Genomic DNA, 6,875 nt, shown 5'->3' with positions numbered 1-6,875 from the left:
ACCAAAGTCCAGAAACTCTTTTTCTTTTGTACTTCCACAACTGATTTCTCCATTACCTCAACTTTCAGCTTCAAATCTTGAGCTACTGTCTCTTTCTGTCATTGATTGTCTGCAAGGAAAGAAAAAGTCAAGGTAACGAATACTTGAATTTTTGTTTTGTTTTTATTATGTAAACGGTGTATCTTGACCTGCTGCGTTTGTTTAATTGGATGTTAAATTTGGAACTTTTAAAGAAGCTATGACTTCTTTTTTTTGCTTTGATTTACTTGTAAAAGTTAAAATTTGATGTAGATTAGCTTTTAGGCCTTTGTAAAAGCTTACAATTCAATTTTTGAGACAGCTATGCATTAATGATTGTTTTAAAGGAAAGGATTAAACAAATTATACCAAATGATATAACCCCTAAATGATATAATCCAGTTTGAAATGTATGTAACATACTCTGTCAAAAGTTCTAAGAGCAAGATTGTGAGGTTCAATGAGCCTAAGTGGACAATACCTCTGTCAAAAGTTCTAAGAGCAAGTTTGCAGCCTCTTTCTTCTACAGAAGGAGGAGTGCAGTTAAAATTGTGAATGAAAGGTTTAGATTTGATCGATTTCTGTCTTTTTCTTCTATAATTTCCTGGCCTTATGATGCGGGGAACCTTATTGAACCCCATATTCTTTTAGGGAAATATAGTCATTTTTCTCATGTTGTACTAGCTGAACTGTATTGTTCTTTTATATATGTGCTGCTATAATTTTACCGGGTTGTTATACATTATCTTAACTCACACAACTTGTACTTGATGCAAATGTCTATATATACATGGCAAACACATTCTAAACATGAAAATATGAGTTGCATTTTACTAATATCTCTTGCGACTGGTGCCTGATGTGATGTCCATATATCCAAACATGAAAATGTTGGTTCCAATTTACATATCATGAAGATGGTAGTTATATAATTTTACATTCATGTGTTTTGGTGTGATTGCAGATCAAGGATGGTTTTGCTGAGGGGAAAGACCTGGTTGTGTCTATTATGTCTACAATGGGGGAAGAGCAGATCTGTGCTCTCAAAGACATTGGTCCTAAGTAGTTTCAAATTCATTTATTGCAAATCTTAGATGGAACCATAAAAGACTTTGGCAGTACTAAATGCGGTTTTGATGTTTTGTTTTGGGTTTGGATAGAAAAAAGAGAACAACAATATAACTAGTTTCTTGTTGTGCTATGGATTACTGTTTTGCTTTTCTTTTTCAATAATTTTTATTATCTCGTCTTTATTTTTTGTGTTGGTAACATTTAAACTCTAGCTTTTAATTGCATATTACACTTGCATTAGTTACCCAATATATATTAATGTAGCAATTTAAGTTTGACATATCATTTAGTACGAGTTAATACAATATACTAGTTTTTTTTAAAATGAAATTTTCTAATAATTACAGTATTTTTTATTTTAATTTAAATCCCATGTTAAATATATGTATCACAAGAATCAGATTGGATAAAAGTAGAATCAAATTAATATAAAATTTAAATACAAATAAATGTTTTAATAATGAAGAAGTAAAATCAAATCGGTATAATCTACAAATAGATGAACATTTGGAATTTAATTAGATAAAACTTTTATTAATAAAAAATTATTTATAAATAAATCATTGCAATATGTGTAAAAATAATTTAAAATATAAAAATTTATTAATATATATATAAATTTATTAATATATGTAAAAACAACTTTTCCGGAAAATATTTTCAGGAAATCTGTCAAACAGCAGAAAATATTTTACACAGATTCAATCAAACACTAAAAAATATTTTCCAGTAAATTATTTTACAGAAAAGTAAAACATTTTCTAGAAATCATTTTACAGAAAACATTTTACTGCCAATCAAACAGACCCTAAGTCAAAAAAATTCTTGTGAGGGACTATGTTGAAATTTTAAATTATATGAAACTCACCTATTTTAAATTGTACTTTATTTTATTTGTATTATATTAAGTAATATAAAAAAATAAGTAAAATAAAATGTGAAAGGCGAGCCAGTTGGTGCCCATGTCACGCAACCTTTTGTCTTTTCTTCTAACTAATGCTTTAGTTAGTGGAAAAAAAGAAAAACTAATGCTTTAGTTTAGGGACTCTATAATACTTTCCTTTATTTATGCTTTTACCCCCTTAATTTTTTCGTTAATTCATAATTATCCAAATTATTTAAACAATTTTAGGCCTGGAATGGATCTGTTTAACCTCGAGGTTTGGTTGCAACGTTTACATTTTTATTAAATATATATTAATTATATTTAAATGTGTTAGATAGTTTGTATATATTTAAAAAATAATTTTATTGTTTAATAAATTATCTTTAGTTGGGTGACGTGGTCTTAACATGACTTCAAAAACTGATCAACAATAGGTTAGAGTGACTAGGCATGTCAAATATATATATTTTTATAGGTAAATTCATTAATTCCTTTAATGAATGAAATTATATAATTAAAGGAAAAAAATAATAAACACTCGTTGTAGATGGTGAAAGATAAGCTACATCAATAATTCATTATGACACGTTGACAATTGGCTTTGTCACAACTCAAGCACGACATATCTAGATTGATTGCAAGCACTTAATACTATAAGGAAATCAGATCCGGATGGTCTAAAGCGGTGAGCAAAAATCAACAAAAGAATCGAGCATTCACCAAACTAGAGAGGATGACAATAAAATCATCCCTAAAATCACTTGTAAAACTAAGATTACATGCATAAGTAAGACTAAAAAACGTGCTACAATAAAGTCAAAAACTTCTAAATTGAAGACTTATTAAACAATGGACAAACAATCAAAAATCGTATTAAACGTAAGACAACACGGGTCCAAATCGACTCATGAAATCACTTATTATTCTGAAATACTCTCAAAACATAAACAAATTAAGAAGTTGACGAAGAGCCACCCACTTTCTAAGAAAAATTACTTGTGACCGGTGGAGTTTTAGCGAACGATAGACACCGTTATCTGTCCATCACAACTTGTGAAGACAACAAATATACCCACAAAGTAGATCTGCAAATTGAAAAGAGAGAAAACATGTGTAGTAAATAAGAAAAAGAAAAGAAAGAAATGATTGAGAAGACATGAAAAAGGCGGGCTGACATCGTCGTTAAACAAAACAAAAGACAACAAGCAAAGTATGCCACATCAAATTACTAGAACTAAATTTAGGCTTAAATTTAATTAAAAAAATAAACTATAGTTCAAATACCAAACATCTTATATATATATATAGATATAGATATGTATATTCTAGAAGCCCTTCCAAGCTCCAATTTCGAACAATGCCTGTTCTACAATATTAAAAGTATGCTATATTATGTTTGGTATTTTTTTTTTCATGGAAAATCCACCAGAATTTTCTCAAATAATTTTCAACTAATTGACCACAAAATAGCAAGGATGCACCATAGTTCTGCAATTGGACCCTAAAACAAGCTGCATAAATGTATAAGATGATTCAATTTTTAGAGGATTGCTGGTGTGGGTAATATTAAGTTATTGTAAGTTACACTAATTCAGTTGAAGATGATATAAAAAGAAATGTTTTTGAAACTAAATTAATAGATTTATATTAGTATTTTTATTTTTATTTTCTTAAAAACAAGGAAAAAAACTATACAAAATTTACTTATACTTATAATCCCTCCCGACCCTTTAATCGGAAGAAAAGACACATTTGAGTGCACTTGAACCCTTGTCATTCTAATTGTTGCAATAGTAATAATCTCAACTAAACTAAGATTCAACAAGCATATTCACTTTTCACATAGTATCTTAAAAACTACAAAAGATTTATTATGGGTTTAAGTCTTACCATGTGCGAGTCATTAATTTAAGTTTAGATATATTTTCATTTTCAATTCAATTGTACTTTGTACTATAATTTGGTAATTCAAATCATAATTATTCGGATATTGTTATACCCCCATCCATGTCAAGACACATAGCAAGTTCGAACAGTCTGCCTGCCATCAGCAAGTTGAGAGGTCACCTACGAGCTCACCATTCCAAGATGACCATCCGAACAATGGATGACCTAATCTTCATCAGGAATATGAAGTTGTTGGTCACCAAACATCACGTAGGCTCAGCTACTTTATCTCATCAAGTCAAAATGAATGACTAGATTTATCCTGTTGTAAATATCCTCATCCTATTGAAGACATCCTCTCACGTGCTTCGTAATGATGGCTAGATGGCAAGTCCAACATGTTAACACCATCTTACACGGGACTTTTGCCTATAAATACCTCTAGGAACAATGAAGAAGGGATCGACTTTAAAAGAATACTAAGCCTACACTCTATTAGCACTCTTTCAGCCCTCAACCTTTACATTTTCTTCACCTCCACTATCTATAACCTTCTATTCTCTGCCCCGATTGGGTGAACCGCACTTCATAACAACCACCTTTCTCTCCATTGTACTCTTCCCTTGTACACTGTATCAACAATTGGTGCGGTAAGCGTGGATATAACATTACCTCACAATCTTAAAGTGGCACCTCTGCTAACCAAACCAAAAAGGCCAATGACCCAAACAACCACATCAACTCCTCCATTCTATCCAACGCTCCCATCCCACCTATCTCAAGAAATCTTACTAGTTTGAACTCTTCATATATCCCTCTTTCTTCCTCCATCCTTAAAAGAACATGTTTACAATACATGAGTGTTCTCCTTCCCACTCTAGAGCAACTAATAAAAGGTTCTAAGAGACCCCCAAGCTTTCAACCCTGTTGCTAACGCTACACAATTGGAACCACCTTTCCAACTGCTACAACTCTTCTAGTTTCTATGACACCTCGGCCGCAATCTGGTGTGACCCCTCCTAGACCATTTAACAACATAGCTCGTTGCTTGCAAGAAGTTGTAACCTGCTTCGCAACCAGGCAAACTCCACCAGCTATGACTCCTATTTTTCTAGACCAGGGTTCTCACTAACAAGCATCAAGTCCTCAACCCCTTGACTTAGAAACCCAAGAGAAATTGCGACGTCTAGAAGAGCAATTTTCTCAACAAGAACTTTGCTTCAAAAAGCAGTAAGAGCAACGATGTATCCTTGACCAAAGGAATCTCCAAAATGAGCAGCTCATCGTTGAGCAAAAGGCTGTGCGGGAGGTGCCTAGACAAAAGAATCTGGTTCGCCAAGAAGATGAAACACAAATTATAGTAAAAGAAATTGTTGCAAGTGACTTGAAAGAGGTACTCTTTTTCTTATTTTAATCTCACATGGGTTAGTCGATGGGTTATAAAGAGCTAAAAATATATATTTTTTAAATAATTTTTAATTTTTAGAGTTAGGATTAAATTGACATATTTTGGAAATGTTGAGGGCCAAATTTATTGAATTTTTAGAATTATAACTAAAATGACAACTTTTGTAAACATTGATGGCTAAATTTGTTGATTTTTTTATATATTTAGGATCAAATTGATACAATGTGTAACATTATAAGGCTAATTTTGTTGCTAGACTAATATAAAAAAGCCCACAGAAGCTTAGAGTGACTAAAATATTTAATTTTGAAAAGTTTAGTGACTGAATTGAAAAAATTAATAGTTGGGTGATCAAAATAGAATGAAAGGCAAAATTGGGTGACCATTTTATAGTTTACCCATAGAAAATAATTTCCAGCATGAATTTAATGTTCCATGTCATCATTTAAGAGAAAATTTTAAAGAAAGGGCTAATTTGCACGTTTCAAACTGTATAAGGGTTAATTTATTCATTTTTATTAGAGGAGCCGAAATGTAATCTGCCTTTAAATACAGGGGCTTCCCTAGTACTTTTACCTTAAAATATGCCATAAATTCATGTATTCTCCACAAATTTGGAATTTAATTCATATACTTTTTATTTCTAAGAATTTAGTCCTACTTTTAGATTTCAAAATTTTGGTTCAATTATTAACGTTGTTTTTTTTGTTAAGTTTATTGATGTGGCATTTTAAAATAGAAAAAAATACTCACTTCGTAGTCATGTAACTAAAAAGTGATGTTGCAATAAACCTAAAATTAAGAAAATAACTTTGATAGTATTAACAGTTGGACCTAAATTTTAAAAAATTTTAAAATAGATAAAATAAATTCCCAAAAATAAAAAGTATAAGAGTTAAACTTCTAATTTACAAAGAGTACAAAAACTTAATGACATATTATAACTAAACTCCAAAATCTACATGCTAGGCACAATAAAAATAAATTCAAATTAAGAAAGCAATGTAAAAGCTAAAAATGTTCACACAAAAAATATATTATTAATAATCATTTAAAAAAACTAAATTCAACTTAATTTTTTTTAACAATGTATCATCGGGATACAATTTTATACATTATCGATGTTGTAATGGCCTAAATTCAAGGTTATCGGAACAGTGGTTTCGGGACCACAAATCCGATAAGGAAAAATTTATTTTTCTTATATTTTTATGGTCTACGATTTCAAAAAATGATTTCGAAAAAATTTCGTTCGAAAATTTCGACGTTTGGGCACTCAATTTAGTTAAAAGGACTAAATTGTAAAAAGTGTAAAAGTTGAGTTCTACATGTTAGAGGTGTCCAATTGTTATGAAACTTTAAATTGGAGGTCCTTATATAGTAATTAGACCATTGGTTAAGTTGGTAGACAAAAATGGATATGAGATAAGTGAAATAGGAAATTTTAAGTTAGGGGCAATTTGGTAATCTAGTAATAAAAAGAATTAAAAGGGAAAAAGATGGCCAAAAATATCATCTTCTTCATAGTGAACGAAATCAGCAAGGGGGAAGCCATATTTAGGGTTTTTCAAGGTTCCAATCTTCATAGTAAGTGATTCTAAGCCC

At 30.6% G+C, this 6,875-nt stretch overlaps 1 long non-coding RNA gene across 1 annotated transcript; it reads left to right on the top strand.

Moving 5' to 3' along the window:
- LOC107919955 (uncharacterized) lies at positions 1-1,271 on the top strand. Its single transcript, XR_001690502.2, has 2 exons — positions 1-132; positions 983-1,271. It is a non-coding gene; the product is annotated as an uncharacterized lncRNA (long non-coding RNA).
- The last annotated feature ends 5,604 nt before the right edge of the window (positions 1,272-6,875 follow it).

Source organism: Gossypium hirsutum, chromosome D13 (genome assembly GCF_007990345.1).
Source record: "Gossypium hirsutum isolate 1008001.06 chromosome D13, Gossypium_hirsutum_v2.1, whole genome shotgun sequence".
NCBI classification, from domain to species: Eukaryota; Viridiplantae; Streptophyta; class Magnoliopsida; order Malvales; family Malvaceae; genus Gossypium; species Gossypium hirsutum.
Note: the sequence above shows the minus strand (reverse complement) of the source record. Positions and strands in the feature narration are given on the sequence as shown.